The sequence below is a fragment of the Lycorma delicatula genome, chromosome 2 (assembly GCF_047948215.1).
Source record: "Lycorma delicatula isolate Av1 chromosome 2, ASM4794821v1, whole genome shotgun sequence".
In the NCBI taxonomy this organism is placed as follows: Eukaryota; Metazoa; Arthropoda; class Insecta; order Hemiptera; family Fulgoridae; genus Lycorma; species Lycorma delicatula.
The window spans coordinates 114548171-114566912 of record NC_134456.1 but is presented as its reverse complement, the minus strand read 5'-3'; the positions used below and the strand labels follow the sequence as shown (position 1 = coordinate 114566912).

Here is an 18742-nt window from a genome sequence, read left to right as displayed (position 1 = left end):
CACAAAATCTAACGTTTTTATTCATATTTCTCTGACCAACTCTAATTATTTTGGAATTTTTTTCTATGAGTTTTGACAACTTTTAGGGAAACGTTTTTAGCTATCTTGTGAGCTGTGCTACAGACCAATTAAAATCGACATCTGTCATGTTGAGTAATTCACTAGGCGCTTCCAAACTCAGTGATGAAATGTAATTGAAATGAAAAATTGCAGATTTATAGATCTCACATTTAAAAAAATAATTTTTAATTTTTTTATTTTTATTAAAACGATTTAAAAAGTTCAAGAAATTCTGAAATTTTTTTTCAAATTTAAAATATTTTAAGAATTTCCTTGGACGTAAAAAAAAATATTTTGTTAATATTACGGTTATTATATTGCTAGTCTAACATTAATCGAGTTTTACATTCATTTAATTGGTCTTACACGTTTAGTAACCTCCTCTATGAATCATGAGACCTTGCCGTTGGTGAGGGGGCTTGAGTGCTCAGGGATACAGAGTAGCTGGACCGAAGGTGCAACCATATCGGAGAGGTATCTGTTGAGAGCCAGACTAAGGAATGATTCCTGAAAGAGGGCAGCAGCTCTTTCAGTAGTTGTTAGGGGCGTGATTCAGGACGACTTAAACGGCCGTATCAACATCACTCAGACCTCTGAGTACTGCGCAGCTGAAAGCAATGGAAAACTACAGCTGCTTTTTTTTCAAGAAAATGTGGCTCTCTGCATTTTCACATAGCAATAATGGAGGCGCCTTCCTTGGTAAAATATTCCGGAGGTAAAATAGTCCCCCGTTCGGATCTCCGGGTGGGGACTACTAAGGAAGGGGTCACCAGAAAATTAAAAAATAACATTCTACGAGTCGGAGCGTGGAATGTTAGAAGCTTGAAAAAGGTTGGTAGGCTAGAGAATTTAAAAAGGGAAATGGGTAGGACAAATGTGGATATAATAGGAATTAGTGAGGTTCGGTGGGAAGAGGAAGGCGACTTTTGGTCAGGTGATTTTAGAGTAATTAACTCAGCGTCAAATAATGGGCAGGCAGGAGTAGGTTTCGTGATGAACAAGAAGATAGGGAGGAGAGTGGAGTATTTCAAAACGCATAGCGATAGAATCATTGTAATAAGGATAAAATCAAAACCTAAACCGACAACGATTGTTAACGTCTATATGCCTACAAGCGCCCATCATGATGATGAGGTAGAGTGTGTATACGAAGAGATTGATGAAGCAATTAAACACGTAAAAGGAGATGAAAATTTAATAATAGTTGGAGATTGGAATGCAAGCATTGGAAAAGGCAAGGAAGGAAATATAGTGGGTGAATACGGGCTGGGCAAAAGGAATGAAAGAGGGGACCGACTTATAGAATTTTGCACGAAGTATAATTTAGTAATTGCCAACACCCAATTTAAAGATCATAATAGAAGAATATACACTTGGAAAAAGCCAGGCGATACTGGAAGGTATCAGATAGATTATATCATGGTTAAGCAAAGATTTAGAAATCAACTCGTTGACTGCAAAACTTACCCTGGAGCAGACATTGATAGCGACCATAATTTGGTGATAATGAAATGTAGATTGGGGTTTAAAAACCTGAAGAAAAGGTGTCAGATGAATCGGTGGAATTTAGAGAAGCTTGAGGAAGAGGAGGTAAAGAAGATTTTTGAGGAGGACATCGCAAGAGGTCTGAGTAAAAAAGATAAGGTAGAAAATGTAGAAGAAGAATGGGAGAATGTTAAAAAGGAAATTCTTAAATCAGCAGACGCAAACTTAGGCGGAATAAAGAGAACCGGTAGAAAACCTTGGGTTTCAGACGATATATTGCAGCTGATGGATGAACGTAGAAAATATAAGAATGCTAGTGATGAAGAAAGTAAAAGGAACTATCGGAAATTAAGAAATGCTATAAACAGGAAGTGCAAACTGGTGAAAGAAGAGTGGATTAAAGAAAAGTGTTCAGAAGTGGAAAGAGAAATGAACATTGGTAAAATAGACGGAGCATACAGGAAAGTTAAGGAAAATTTTGGGGTACATAAATTAAAATCTAATAATGTGTTAAACAAAGATGGTACACCAATATATAATACGAAAGGTAAAGTCGATAGATGGGTGGAATATATTGAAGAGTTATACGGAGGAAATGAATTAGAAAATGGTGTTATAGAGGAAGAAGAGGAAGTTGAGGAGGATGAAATGGGAGAAACAATACTGAGATCTGAATTTAAGAGAGCATTAAAAGATTTAAATGGCAGAAAGGCTCCTGGAATAGACGGAATACCTGTAGAATTACTGCGCAGTGCAGGTAAGGAAGCGATTGATAGATTATACAAACTGGTGTGTAATATTTATGAAAATGGGGAATTTCCATCAGACTTCAAAAAAAGTGTTATAGTTATGATACCAAAGAAAGCAGGGGCAGATAAATGTGAAGAATACAGAACAATTAGTTTAACTAGTCATGCATCAAAAATCTTAACTAGAATTTTATACAGAAGAATTGAGAGGAGAGTGGAAGAAGTGTTAGGAGAAGACCAATTTGGTTTCAGGAAAAGTATAGGGACAAGGGAAGCAATTTTAGGCCTCAGATTAATAGTAGAAGGAAGATTAAAGAAAAACAAACCAACATACTTGGCGTTTATAGACCTAGAAAAGGCATTCGATAACGTAGACTGGAATAAAATGTTCAGCATTTTAAAAAAATTAGGGTTCAAATACAGAGATAAAAGAACAATTGCTAACATGTACAGGAACCAAACAGCAACAATAACAATTGAAGAACATAAGAAAGAAGCCCTAATAAGAAAGGGAGTCCGACAAGGATGTTCCCTATCTCCGTTACTTTTTAATCTTTACATGGAACTAGCAGTTAATGATGTTAAAGAACAATTTAGATTCGGAGTAACAGTACAAGGTGAAAAGATAAAGATGCTACGATTTGCTGATGATATAGTAATTCTAGCCGAGAGTAAAAAGGATTTAGAAGAAACAATGAACGGCATAGATGAAGTCCTACGCAAGAACTATCGCATGAAAATAAACAAGAACAAAACAAAAGTAATGAAATGTAGTAGAAATAACGAAGATGGACCGCTGAATGTGAAAATAGGAGGAGAAAAGATTATGGAGGTAGAAGAATTTTGTTATTTGGGAAGTAAAATTACTAAAGATGGACGAAGCAGGAGCGATATAAAATGCCGAATAGCACAAGCTAAACGAGCCTTCAGTAAGAAATATAATTTGTTTACATCAAAAATTAATTTAAATGTCAGGAAAAGATTTTTGAAAGTGTATGTTTGGAGTGTCGCTTTACATGGAAGTGAAACTTGGACAATCGGAGTATCTGAGAAGAAAAGATTAGAAGCTTTTGAAATGTGGTGCTATAGGAGAATGTTAAAAATCAGACGGGTGGATAAAGTGACAAATGAAGAGGTATTGCGGCAAATAGATGAAGAAAGAAGCATTTGGAAAAATATAGTTAAAAGAAGAGACAGACTTATAGGCCACATACTAAGGCATCCTGGAATAGTCGCTTTAATATTGGAAGGACAGGTAGAAGGAAAAAATTGTGTAGGCAGGCCACGTTTGGAGTATGTAAAACAAATTGTTGGGGATGTAGGATGTAGAGGGTATACTGAAATGAAACGACTAGCACTAGATAGGGAATCTTGGAGAGCTGCATCAAACCAGTCAAATGACTGAAGACAAAAAAAAAAAAAAAAAACGTTTAGTAAAAATAAAATAAAAAAATACAACCAAAAAAATAAATAAAAGAACTTATTCAGGATTTCTTTGTGAATTCTTTGCAAACAAGAAAAAATCTTTACAATAAATGGACTAACGCTCTAACTCGTATTTTTAAGATAAATTTATATAATAATATGTGCGTGATTCATAATCAACGCTCAACACGGGGCGTTTATTATAAAAATACAGAAGATAAATTGATGAAAATATGTACGTACGTTCTTCTTACGGTGTAAGTGCATGCTAAGAAAGGATTTTTTGAAACTCCCAGTTTTAAGGGTTAAAATGAAATTTATATGTTTTTAATTTTTCGGTAACAAATGAAGGTACCGACTTCTAAGTTTAAAGGGATAAAATGGATTTTTTTGAAATCCGTTTTTTTTAATTTAATTTTTCCGTAACAAATGAAGATATCATACTGATTTTTGGTGAGTGTAGTCTTTATGTGAATATTTAAAAACTAATTTTTAGATTTTCTGAAATTCACGCTTAAAAGGGGTGAAGAAAGGTATGATTTTGAACAATCATTACAGATTTTTGCTACTTTCAACTATGCTAAACGTGATATTCAGTAGATTTGGACTTGCAAACACTCTTCAAATAAATATTGAAAAACCATTTTCGGGTTTTTTGATATTCGATTATTTAAGGGGTGCGACGGTGGATCAACCGACTCAGCCACTGTCACTGATACTGTATATGCGACGTGACTGGCTGCCTCCGGTTACTTGATTTGTAAGTCCTCCGGTTACTTGACAAAAAAAAAAAAAAAATTGACCGCGATGGGAAACACAAGTAACCGTATAGAGCGATCGAAGCCGCTACGGAAATACTAGTTAAAAATATAATTTTTTTAAATAAATTCTTTAAAGAAATATTGTTTTAAAAAAAACAAAAACGACATTGATAAATTTCCTTAAGCGATATTTTAGTATAATTTGATTACAGCCGTTCCTGGAAAGGTTTTTTTTAAATAGATTTATATGCATTTAATTTAAAAATTAGAATTTTATAAGTATTTTTAAAAAAAAAAAAAAATATATTTTTTGAGTTCATAAGTAAATTCATACGCTGAGTTTTTTTCGTTCATATTCAGCTTATAATTTTTATGTTAATACTTTTCCTAAAAATAATTATTGTGTTAACATACCACGTCTAAATAATTACACATAATGATTATAGTAAATGAAAATTTAACATCTGTATATGTTATAAAATTTTATTTAAATTTGTAAATACACATGCAGCCTACACATTTATTTGAATTCTGAATAACATTTGTTAATAAAAAATCCCATGAGATTTAAATAACATAATAGCAATCGGATCTAAGTAACAGTACTAAATTTACTTACTTGAAATCACTTGTAACCGCTACTTCTTGCTGATATTATGCTGACGTAAGGTTTGTTGAGTTAAGAGAATTCGATTTGGGCGGGACCAAAGCCGATGTCTTCTAAGATGGTACTTGGAAGACGTTGTTCCTATGAATTCGCAGTTTATCTATGTTTTAGCAAAGTTTTTTTCTATATCCGCTAATGTTTATGTAAATTTGTTGAAATTTACCAGAAACTCACAAAAAATCGTTTCATATTATAGGAAACGATTGTATTTTGCAGTAATTATATACTCTTAACTATGAAAAAGTATTAAATTGATAAATGTGACATTTTTTGTGTTGTCAGCTGTAGCTCTAAGCTCATTAAATCATTAAAAGTAATTTTAAAATCATTAAATCATTAAAAATGTAACAATTTACTAGGTAATGTATTCGACAGTATATTTTTTGTTTGTTTGTTCGCGCATAACGTTTTCCTTATTAATCCAATTCAAACAAATCTTGTTTCAATTGACGGAGCTGCTTTTTGCCCGTGAATGAGTTTCCGTGAATTTTTAGGTATGTCTAGATGGGAAGAAAAAATGTATATTATTTTGCAAGTTTATTTTAAAAATAAAGTTATACTGACTGAAAAAAACTGAAAAAAGAAGAATACATAAAATTGATAATTCTGTCCCATATTACTTACGAGTCACGTCCTAAATTACTCTCTTTTAATGAAAAATCTTCTTTCAAAAGATATTTTTTATTTTTGTATTGTCACTTATAGCTCTAAGCTCTTCATTAATATATACAAATTTTAAGTTTTGTGTTCGACCCGTATATTATTTTTATGCTTGAGCATAACTTTTTTTCTATTAATCCGATTCAAATAAATCTAGTTGCAATCGACGGAGCTGCTTTTCGCAGTGGTACATGATATTGAAAAGCTTTTTAAACACAAAAATCGGTTTGAAAATTGGCAAAAAAGAATTTTTCGCCGTCCGGCGGGTAGGTAGGGACAGTGGGAATCCTGATATTCTATATGTATACATCACGTTAGATAATGTTATATTGTCTTTTGTAAGGCAGGTAATTTGAGCTTCTGCAGAAGTTTTGTAGCACCGCTTATAAAATCATAAAAAATCGAGAAATCTCGCTTACACCTTTCAGACCCAATATACATTATATAGTGTACAGAGTGTCCCATATAAAACGCAACTCATATATTAGTAGGTTTATTTAAATAAAATAATCCATTTCCAAACTTTTCAATAATTTATATTCTAGAGTAAATGCTGGAATTGACCGCCATCTTCGTGCATACACGCTTCCACCGTTTTCACTGTGTTTCTAGCGACTGTTTTCAGAGTTTATGGTTAGATATTTAAAACAGCTGGTTCGATAGTTGTTCAAGTGTTGGTATTTTGTTTTTGTACCGTTTTTCTTTGAAGTAAACCCAAAGAAAAAATCTGGCGCAGACAAATCTGGAGATCTTGGTGGCTATAACCAATAACACAATCACCAAAGAATTCGTTAACAAAATCAGGAGTTGAATGTGCATAGTGTGATGTTGCACCGTCATATTGGATCCAGCAATATCGATCTTTCCCTTACAAGAGTGCGATGAATTGCAATAAAATATTCCGATATTGTTCTGCAGTAATAGTGTACTTGAAGAAAAGAGAGCCAATAATCTCTTCTCGTGATATGCCCCATCATATGCCTCATCTTCTGCGGGTGCAACTGTTTTTCATGATACACGTGAGGACGTTTAGTATTCAAAATCTTACTCTTATGGTTGTTTTCGTAGCCGTTCAGATGAAACCACGCCTCATATGTGAAAAAATCGAGTCCATAACATGAATACTCCCACGCACGAATCGACGAAACCGATGACAATATTCTAGCAGTTTTTGTTTGTCTGGGTTAAAAAGTTGATGAACTTCTTATTTAAATTCGATATTTAACCTTAAATTTAATTGTTTGTCACCCGATGAACAGTCGATTTTGGTAAATTTATTTCAGCTGACAAGCGTCTAACTGATTTTTTTTTGGATAGGCAGTTATCGGTCGTTGATTTAAGCGACTGTGTCTGCATTCAAGACTGTCATCGATATTTTGAGTTCCTTGTTATTAAGAGAACCTTGTCTCTAGATTTAGCCGCTAACATCAAAAGTGATGTCTTGTTAGGTGCTGGTTTATCGCGTTACTTACGGTAAAAAGAATCTTGCACTGCAACCATTGATTGCGTGCTAAAGTACAAAGACTAAAAATACGTTCATCTTGAGAAAACACTATCTTATTTCTAACAATGCACTGAGCGTTATGATCGCTTTGTTACGGCTACTAGTAGCAGTCTACTGCGTCGGCGCGATGTTCACTTGTTGGAAGAGTCCATTCTAGTAAAACGTAGGGGAGTTAGGCAGTCTAATCAAGTATTATAGAAGACTGATTGGTGGGTTGTGTTTTAAATGGGACACTCTGTATATAGCATCGGTAGGGATAATGGGAATCTTATAATTCTATATAAGTGCATCACATTTCATGATCTTTTACGGCTTCTCCCAAGGTCGGACATTTAAGCTGAACTATCTAAGCTTTTGAGTCTATTTAGAGCAACATAAACCGATCCCTTTGCAAATACTTTCTTACCCAAATCTTATTACAGCTCTATTTAATGTTGTACCTTGCAACTTATGCACTGTTACAGCCCAACTTAAAATTAAAGGTAACATACGCCTTTTCTTTCCACAAACGTACTGGTACTGGTGTACAACCACCTTCATTTTTCATTTTTGCACCTATTATTCGTCATCGAATTTTATTAACACAGCTTTTGGTAACTCATCCCTTTCCAGTTGGTCCCTTCGTTGGGGACGCCATTTGAATTTCCTTACAATTTCCATAGCGCCGTTAACTAAACCATCAGAAATCAATATGTTACGCCTTAACATAACTCTTGAACCCTCTGCTAATTGTACGTTGGGCAACAGACAACCACAGTTATTGACATCTACCGGAATAACATTCCCGAGGGGAGTTTCCCATATGTTGCAACTTCTCGTGAATCATTAATTGCATTAATAATATAAATTCTTATTTTTTTTTTTATATCATATCAGTCATACTACGATTACATTCATCAACTAATTTAATAGTTGGGAATATTCTTACAGCATTTCCATCTGCAAATTCGTCTCTTAAAGGTACTCTACTTCTTTCGCAAAGAGTTTCCAATTGGCCGGTTTTAACTTTGCCAAAAGCAAAGTTAAGTTGATTTATTTAATAAATCAATGAACTCTATGTCAGGTTCTTTGTCTTATTTTTATTGTTTTCTCACAAAATGAAAACTGATGTCACATATTTATTTCTGCTTCACATCAAGGAGGTTGAACACAACACCTATGACCTTTGACTGGAGGCAGCTGAATTATATCACCAAAAAGGAGCAACTCCGCATCGTTATTAATCAGGTACAGAAAATTATGAAATAATTATTTTTAAAAAAATAAAAAACTTTAACCGATATCAAACTGCGCTAAAAAATAAGAAATAATTTCGTCCAAATAATTAATCCCCTAGGCACTTTTTTGAATAGGCGCCAAAATACACGATCAACTTATGTGGTACATGAATGGACCTGTACATGCCATATATATAAAAAGACGCAATAATCGCAAACGGAAAAGCAGTCAAAGCACATAAATATGAATTTCAGTGATGTAATACCGGTGTGTATAGTATTATAGAATAAATTTATATTATATCTAGAAATTAATTTTGTAGAAGCAAGCGCCGATTCAAAAAAAACGTTTAAGTAATTAATTAAATATTTAGATGAAATTATTTCTTACTTTTTAACGTATTTTGATGTTTGTTCCATTTTTTAAAAATAATTATTTTTATATTTATTTGCTATTCTTTTTATTTTACGAGTATTACCCTTTTCATATTATTAATTTCATATTTTATGTCTGATAATGATAAACGTAAATTTATTAATTAAAAAAAATATTTAAATTAATTTGATTACAGAAGTAGCGTAATAAAATTATTTCTTTTTTATGATAAATATCTATGAAGTTATTCGACATGGGTTTCAGTAAAACGACAGCGTTTAATATATATATATATATATATATATATATATATATATATATATATATATATATATATATATCCAGGAGATAATATAAAATATATATTTTAAACGTATACTGTACACGAAGTGAGAAAAACTGATTTTCAAAGAAAGCTTTTTGGTTCAAAACTTAAGAATTCCAACCAGCCAATTTTTTTCTGTAAATCACTTAAAAAATTTGTACAAAAAAGTTACAATTGATTTAGTACCCCAATACCTTAGCTTTAAAATTACCCTTTTTTGAAATTATTACATTTATTATATTAATTCATTCATTTTTACAATATTAAAATACTAAATGCTAAGTAAATTTATACTAAATTTACCTCATTTACTTATTATTAATGAATAATAACTTTATGAGTTGTGGTAACGAGTTGAAGTGCTTTTTTATTAAAACTTTAATTTTCTTTTTTATTAATATCTATAGGCCTTGTTTTAAGTTTTTCAATTTATATTTCCTTGAGATTTTAATGACATAATTTAGGTTGATTAAAAAATAGTGAAAGTGGCACTAAATTTTTTAAATATTTTTTAAATTGTAATTTCCTTCATTAGAAAAAATTCAGAAAAGACTTAGCTATTATCTCGGAAACAACTTTATAACATAAATCAGTTAAAAAAGAATCAAATTAATATGTATGATATTAAAATTATTTAAATTTTTTTAGTATCTCTTATTATAAATGTAAAAGAAATATCAATTTGCTATTTTTAACCGGCTAAGCGTAACTTGAATCACAAAAAACTAAAATTTTACAAAGATTTCTTCGTGTTCGAAAAATTTATTTTCAGTCTTAATTTAAATAATATCATGCATGAAATTTAATCTGTACATCAATCATGAATTTAGCTCTTGTATATATTTGATTTCAATTTTTTTTTAATGAAATACTATTAACAATTAATAAAATCCATCTTACCAGCACATTGAAATAAGCTCTAGATTTTTCGGCTTACTTGAAAGCCATCACCAGGAGTTAAAAATATTACATTAAAGTTAAAAATTAAAAAATCATAGATTGAAATGTATAAACAGTCACGATTACTTTTTTTCTTCACTTTTTTAAACACCCGAAGGCGTCCTTACCGTTAAGCAAAACAGTCACCTCGGAGTGTCATGGCAGCAGTCTCTGCCATCATAGCTAGCCCCCTTATGGGGCTTTCCCATCAGCCATGACTGTCCGGTCCTAAGAGTATACTGAAGGAATATACATACATACACTGGTGGATTAAAATGAAATCAAACGGAACCATTTTATAAAAGAGATAATTATTAGATTAAATTATTACTTCTTTATATTTATATTTAGTATGTTTTTAAATGATATTTCATATTTAAACCATTTTTGTTTATTAATTAAATTTTTATTATTACAGTAAATATGATATTTTTATAGATTAGAAGTATTATAATATTTTTAAGAAATATCTAAGATTTTCATTAAATTATTATAAATGTATGTATGACTGTATTCTATTATATGTTTGGCAAAGTTGAAGTTTTTGGTTTGTTATTTTTAATGCTACTTATGTGCTCTTTTGCACATATGGAGAATTTTCGGTGGGTCATACCCATGTGTCATGTCGCAATCCTCACAAAACAAACTGTATACTCCTTGTTTATCAAATTTGGTATCATTATTATATGATTTTTTATTATAATTATTATGAAATATTTAATTAATTTATTATTAGTAGAAAATGCAGATGTTATACAATTTTTTCTGTTTTTATTTTTATTTTTTACTTCCTTGCACGAAGTAAAGGAAGTTATTGTGATCGCGAATAATTTCGGTCTTCAGATTTTATTTTTTTTTTTTCTTTTTTTAAACTTTTTATTTCCTTATACGAAGTAAAGGAAGAATTGTGATCGCGAAAGATTTCGGATTTCATATTTCAACGGAAATATTCATTTTGACCATTCCTAAATCCATTTTGACTAGTTTCGGTGTGACGTCTGTACGTACATATGGATGTATGTGTGTATGTATCTCGCATAACTCAAAACGAATTCAAAATTAAAATTTTAATTAATGAAATATTTTGATCTTAAAGGGAAGGCACATCGGTTCGAATCAGATTTCATCTCCTTTTGTTTTTTATTTTAACTTTTTTTTATTAATATTTTTTAACTTTTCTTTTTTTTAATTTGAATATATTGATTTAATAATTAATTATTAACCCGTGATTGTAAAAAAAATATATATTTAATAAATAATAATTCAACGATAAAAAAAATGGAAAAAAATTATTAGTGAAATAATTTTTTTTTTTTTTTTAAATGTGTAAATATAATTTAATAGGCGTTATATATGTTTATACGTAATAGATTTAGTGAAACATCTGATTATTTAATATTAATTGAAAATTATAATTTAAAATCTTATTATTTTGGAATTTTCTACTTTAATTTCTGTTAATCTCCATTAAATTTAACTATAGAGTGACTGAAAAATAGACCCTCACAAGAAAACATATGCACTGAGGAATACATGCCCGATCTTAAACAAATTGCAAAGATTCTTATTTTTTAGTTCATTGCTTCTCTGATATTGTTGGAAAATATTCTCCCAAGTCGGAGTTGATCATTTCGTTTATTTATTTTTTGTTGCCAATCATTTAATCTCTTTATGGTTTGATATAATTCTTCTGATCTTAATTTGTGTACACGTTCTCCAGTTTTCAAATTTCTTCTCTCTTTATATTCTTCATCCTCTCCTAATCTTTTTATTCTTTCCTTGTTCTTAACATTTTCTTCCCCTTCATATTCATATTCTTGTCGTTTTTTGAGATATATTTCTTCATGTCGTTTTTCTTTTTCCAGTATAAGATGGTTTCTTTTTCATTTTTGATTATTCAGCAAATAATCCAATAATAAAAACTGAATATTTAACACCGTTAGGTCGAAATTAACATTTGTAACCAGTATACAGGAGTTCACAGAATGGAATAGTTTAATTATTATTAACTTTTATTTATACGACACACAAGAAATCTGAAACTTTTGTTAATAAGCAATTCACGAAGGTACCAAACATACTGGTTTAATAATATGTGTATAAAGGGACTTTTATTTTATCCTAATATTTCATGTAAAATTGTTGAATTAAAAAGTGTATAAATATTTGATGTTAATAAAAATTAATATTTCAGCAATTGTGTAACTGTCCACTTTATTAAAGAATTGGAGTATCGTATCTCACTTTCAAATGAAATAAGTTTAAATGAAGTGCAGCAAAAATTGTGTCTATGTAATTTAATAGGCGTACAAGGAAGTCATGAGAGGTCCACATCAAATTTTTTTTTAAATTTAAAATCAAGCTGTTTTTTTTTCAATAGATCATTATTAGTACCACTAATTTATATATTTTCTTAAAGTAAATTTTCCGTAACGTTTCGAATTTCCAAATAAAAGAAAAATTATTTAGAAATGTTTGTTCGGTCCTCGGAATCTGTTATGTGTAAAATTTGAAGTTTATTAAGCAATTTGAAACTTGATCATTGCCTGATCAATGAACCTGTCATAAAGTTTGTATTGTTGTCCGATGCTAGCTTCTATACAAGCTGGTCTTGGATTAAATTTTTGAAAGTGCCTGATGCCTAACACTTTTAATCTCTAATTTTATTCAAAGAAACCACCTCATTTACAAGAGTCCGTAAGTGAGAAAGATGATTCGACGTTGATTGGTATGATTTCATGGCAAAGAATAAAATAAACATAACATTTAGCTCCGAGTAATAAATTGAATTTTAGTTTGCTAAAAATAAACTTGAACAAATTGGTAGGTGAGATTTTTATTTCTGAGTTGGGTTTCCATGAATTTTTAGGTATGTCCAGGGGGAAGAAAAAATTATATCATTTGGTAAGTTTATTTTAAAAATAAAATTTGTACTAGACTGAAAAAAAATTTGAAAAAAGAATACATAAAATATGGTAATTTTGTCCCATATCTCTTACGAGTCACGTCCTAAATTACTTTCTTTTAATAAAAATTTTCTTTCAAAGGAATATAAAACAATTTAAAACTATTCATTTGTATTTACTGTGTTTTTTATTTATTTGAGTAAGAATAATAATTTTCCTCATTATTTATTATTAGGAATTCCCGTAGTATACTTTTAGGAGCTCGTAAAGCGTATATAGAAGAGCGTACAATTTTGTTGCTAATTAATTAGCAAACCCATAAAGTGAATTGGAGGATACAAAGAGAGTTTCAGGAAAAATCAAAATAGACCATTTCCATTAGAGAAGCTCGTTTTGTTTGCTGTTCATTCTACACTCTACCTACACCAGGTCGGTATGCCGCCGTTATATAGAGTTGTGTTTTGATGGGGCTGGATTGCTTAAAATGAATCCTATTTGTTAGGTTTCAATTAGATTTTGTTGTTCTCAAAATAGACTTGCGATAAACACTCACACAGGCGCACATAAACAATTACGTGCAGTATACAACATACACAATTTATACTTTCATACAAGGATGATGTGCTGGCTCTCATTCCGTTAAGCGACATAAAAACCATTTCAATCAATTTAAACAACGTCAAAACAATCTGTTTGTTATATAGACCGTGAAATAATCATGATTAAATATTGATTCCTTCAGTTGCGCCCTTATCCAAGTATATTATTCTATCAGAATCTGTCTACATCAAATTTCTTCTAATTTATTTATTAAACTAAAACAGTTTAACGTAAAATTCACTTAGTAAAGATAAAAATTTTACATTATTTCTTTATTGTTATAATTCTTTTTAAAAATTAGATTATAGTCCTTTAAGTCGTAATAATTTTCTCCGGAAATCTGTTCTTCGTCGCCTTTATCCTCATTTGCTATAATAACATGTCAAAGACCGGTTTTAGATTTTATTTATCTTACATCCTTACCAGAGTTTGCGTTAAATTTCCAAATGCATTGAAATTTCATCAGAGAAAAAGTAACCTCCAATTTTTTTTCTGTTTCTTCAATTATAATCTTTTCCATTCATTAAGTAATATCATTAAAGACATGTTTACTGCCTATACAGAGCACAGATATGCTGACGGTAGGACCAAATGCGAGATAACTGCAGCTGTAATTTATATTCTGTGAAAGAGAAAGATAAATGAAGTATTATTAATATTATTATTATACGTTATAATATTCTGTATTCCCTCAGCAATTTATACATACTGATAAAACTTGCTTGCTAGACATTTTGTTTTTTAGTGAATAATTTGGAACGGTGTATCAAGTAATGGTTTGAAGCTATCTTCAGTGTACGGATAGCTTTTTCTTTATATTTTTCAGTAATTATAGTGAGTTTTTATTGTCTGGCAAAGTGGACAGTCGAATAACCTATTTTCTAGAGTTGTTATGGAGCAGCTGGTTGCTATTCGTGACGTCAATGGCAACGAACTTGTAAAAAACATCTCTCAAAACAAAAACAGGAATCGACGGTCGATAAGTATTTCGAACAGCGACCCCAGAAGGCTACACGTCGCAAGTTAATCAAAGACGTACTTGTTGATGATGTGGCGATATCTCGGGCAGCAAAGGGAAATGCGAAGTGATGAACTCCCAACCGCACAGTGTTCCGTGGGAAACGGTGCTGACATTGCGTTCGCCTAGGGCGTCACATGGTGTTTCTCACTCTCCTGATAATGGGTTGCCGCTTTCTAACCAGTTTGAATATCTTCCCATGGATGAGATCGCTGAGCAAGCTTAACAGACGGAGGATGTGATGCCAACTCCCATAATCTTAAATGGTATCACGGATGTAATGAAACTGTAAGGTATGAACTCTTGGATACAAGTCATAACCAGGGCCGACTTTGGGGTATGTGTGATTAACAATAAACAGCTCAGAATTAACGCAAAGGACATTGACTCCTGTAAATGAATAATTCAGCTAGTTAGAAAATAGAATTTCATAGGATATACCTTCGTTAGGAAGGTTTTGAGAGCGTTTAATTTATAGTGACAGAATATCCACTACTCATTTCCTCTCGATATTATTAAATAAGGAATTGGCAGTCAAAGCCATCGATCAGGATGGCTCGAGAAGGGTGGAAGTATATCGTGAAAAAAAAAAACAATTTGACTTTCTTTAGAGAAAACTTTATTTTATGAAAATTTATTATCTATAATGCATATATTAATAATCCAAAAACATTTTTTCAAAAATCAAATTCCCCCCTCTTAAAATTGAAATTTATATATTTCTTGTTCTTTTGCTCTATCTCCCTTCGGTTTAAATATTTTTCAAAACCAGTATATTTTACTTTCAAAAACGTATGTATATATATATATATATATATATATCAGTTATCAAGACAATTTTTTTTAAATTATAGGCCCCGGACCTAAAGTGCAGAAAAGGTTCTTGAACATTTTCTTCTTATTTTAGCCTTTATTGAAGGGAGTGTTAGATTAGAGAAAACCTTAATTAAACTAATTTTCTAAGCTTAACCTATTTAAGATTATTTCTAGAAAAACGTTTTTAAACATTTATTCCTACTTCTAAAAAATGTATATTTTCACTTAACACTTTTATTATTGTATTATTATGATATATATTTATTATTAAAATATATATATATATTTGTTTTCATCACTTTAAGGGCAATTAAAATTAAGGTATTTTAGCTTATCTTATAATCCGGACCCCAAATCAGAAGCAATTTTGTCATTACTTTCATAAAATTTATACCTTTTTTCAATATTTTTAAACAATTTTGTTTTAAATTAATTATTTTTTTTTTTGTTAAGAATCACGTCCTTATAATTAAATTTTCCCTAAATCTCCTAACGTCATGAAATACTTTGCCAAATTTTTTCAAAAGTAAACACGATCTTCTAGAGGATTTAGATGGTAAATTTTCAGTTTTAAAGGATTGTTTATTTTTAAGATTGTCTATGTAAATAACAAGAATGTTAGTGTTAACATATAGTTCCTTAAATTTTACGTTTTCCACCGTTTTCACTGTTTATGATTTTTGGCGAAATATTCTTTTAGGAGTACATCACATCTTACTATTTTAATTTTAAGATTAGCGTTTAATCAGTTAATACTATAAAACAGACTAATAACTTTTCTAATGAATATCTAAACGTGATTATTTTATAAAAAGAAAAATAAACTGAGCAGTTTTTATTTAATTACATTAACAAAACAGATTATTCCAAAATTATTAAAATGGAAATTTTGTTTTTTTATCAATTATCATCTTAAGACTAATATAAAATAAAGATAAGATATATTAATCGTTAAAAACGACAGCTTATTAATAAATTAATTTAAAAAATATTTTGTTAAAAACTCGGGTTTTGCTATTGTCATAGATGTTTGTTTTTATTGAATTAAAATTTACGAGTATTTTTTTCTCTTGCCTTTGAAAATTTAAGTGCATCTATTTCATCGCAGTACGAACCAGATTAAATTAATATATATATGTATAAAACATATTTGAAATTTTATTATATATATTTTTGATACTGAAACTGTTTTATATATATATATATATATAAAACAAAGTGTAATATTGTGTTTCGATAATAGAATTATTTCACGTCGGTTGGTTATCCATTAAAATAGGTTTATTTAATGATAAAGCTCTACAGATGGTAGCAGGCTTTGATTTTATCCTTTTTTAGTTTCTAGTCCGGTCTCGTATGCATTTACTAAAGTAAATTATAAAGACTGACCAATATAACGGAGTCAACTTAATTAATTCTGATGCAAAACCGACAACAAATACATTTATCAATTTAATAAACTCAAGGTTAGGGCAGACTAACAATATTGGTATGTATATAGCGAACAAATTAAATTTTTGCATTTAAAAGGCTTTGAGTGCATCTGTTCCATTAATTTTATCTTAATTTTCAAACCGTACTGGCTTTATGACTTTCATGTATATACACATATATATATATGCGTTCTATATTGTGAAAAATTTCGAGTCGCTGAGTTTGTAAAACACTCAGTGTGTATTGTAGGGAGTGATGGACGACTCCCTGCTCGACCCTCGAAAAGCACTCAGTAAAATTAGGCCAATACTTTTTTTCATGATAGTGTAAAGTGCGATTCTAAAAATGAAGCTTTTACAATTCTGTTTAAGAGCGGCAGAGGCGTGTTCTTTATTATGTATGCCGAGGAACGTAGCGTTCTTCCGTTTGACGGTGCGGATACTAAACCATTAGCGGCAGGCGTCCAGAACATATCCCGACCCCCCTCTGAATTATACACGTTAAAACGGCTCACATATGTGCTGAGAGTAAGGAAAAACTTTTACTTTTTTCATTTTTCTCATAGATATTCAGAAAGACTAATGGAATACATCTGCAAACCGTTGAAAAATTTTTACAAGTACGACTAGAAACTCTGATGAAACATTCTAGTCAGCGACATTCTGGTCAGCGATTTGTCTCGTTTTTTTCAGATGTTACACTACTTTATGAATGCTTATTCAAAAATTCTTTTGAACATCTACCTCTACCTTTGTAAAATGTCGTAATCAAGGTATGATATTTTTAAAATTCTATCAGGAATATTCTATCTCTCGGTGAAAAAAAAGTTATAGTATTATGATTATACAACAAAAATAAATCTCAAAGGATTTCTTGGTAATTTACAGTGAAATTATTAATCAAAGAATTCTGATTTTTATTGAAACCTGTAAGAGTGCATATTAAATTGAAAAAAAAAGAAAATAATAAAATTTTATTTTTTTAATATGTAATACTTAAAAAAATGTTTCCAGTTTATAAAAGACTAATGAAAATTTAATGATATTGCTACAGTAATTAGAAACGTAACGCGGCTGTACATGTCAGATAGGTAAATTTTTATTCTTGATTTATACCTACATATAATTTGGTTTTTTAAAATTAATTTCCTTTATTTAAATTTATATACTGACATTTACGATGACTAAAAGTTACTCAAAAGATCAACGTAGCCAGTAGGCATTATATAAAAAAAAATTGATGTACTTTTTCTTGATAACTATTAAATCAATAATTTTTTGTATTTATATTTACAGCAAAATTTTATTTTATTTTTAAAACTACTTTCTGCAATAGAATAAGAAGTAAATTATTATACATTTTTTGTTAGAATAGAAAGTAAATTAAATAGACAAACAAAATTGATGCAAATTATTTTTTTGAGTAAGGGAAAATGAAATATTATGTTTATTTATTAATTACGTAGACACAATTTTTATTTATCTCCTGATTATTATTGTTTCGGTAAAATTAAACGCGACCAATTAATTGACCAAATAAATTTTAAAAAAATTATTATAATTATTAGTTTTTTAATTAATCCGTAGAAAAAGGATTTACACCCTTTTCTTTAAATTTTGGATAATTTCATCCCTTTATAATTTCCAGAAGAAATTTGAATGCATTTAAATTTTATTCACTTTTTATATCTATATCCCAAGAATAAAAAAAATCTCAAATCAACGAAGCTTTTTTATATTACAATAAGTTACTTGCTGTAAGTAATACAATACTACTAATTCCAAAATCCAAACTTTTTCA

The 18742-nt window shown here is 30.0% G+C and overlaps 1 protein-coding gene across 1 annotated transcript in view; it reads right to left on the bottom strand.

Annotated features, from left to right (window-relative positions):
• LOC142320235 (uncharacterized) overlaps positions 1–5362 on the bottom strand; it is a 52513-nt gene extending 47151 nt beyond the window's left edge. Inside the window, exon 1 of the mRNA XM_075357936.1 lies at positions 5100–5362. The gene's annotated coding sequence lies outside the window, so the exon portion shown is untranslated. The remainder of the gene's footprint in view (positions 1–5099) is intronic.
• Positions 5363–18742: the final 13380 nt, after the last annotated feature.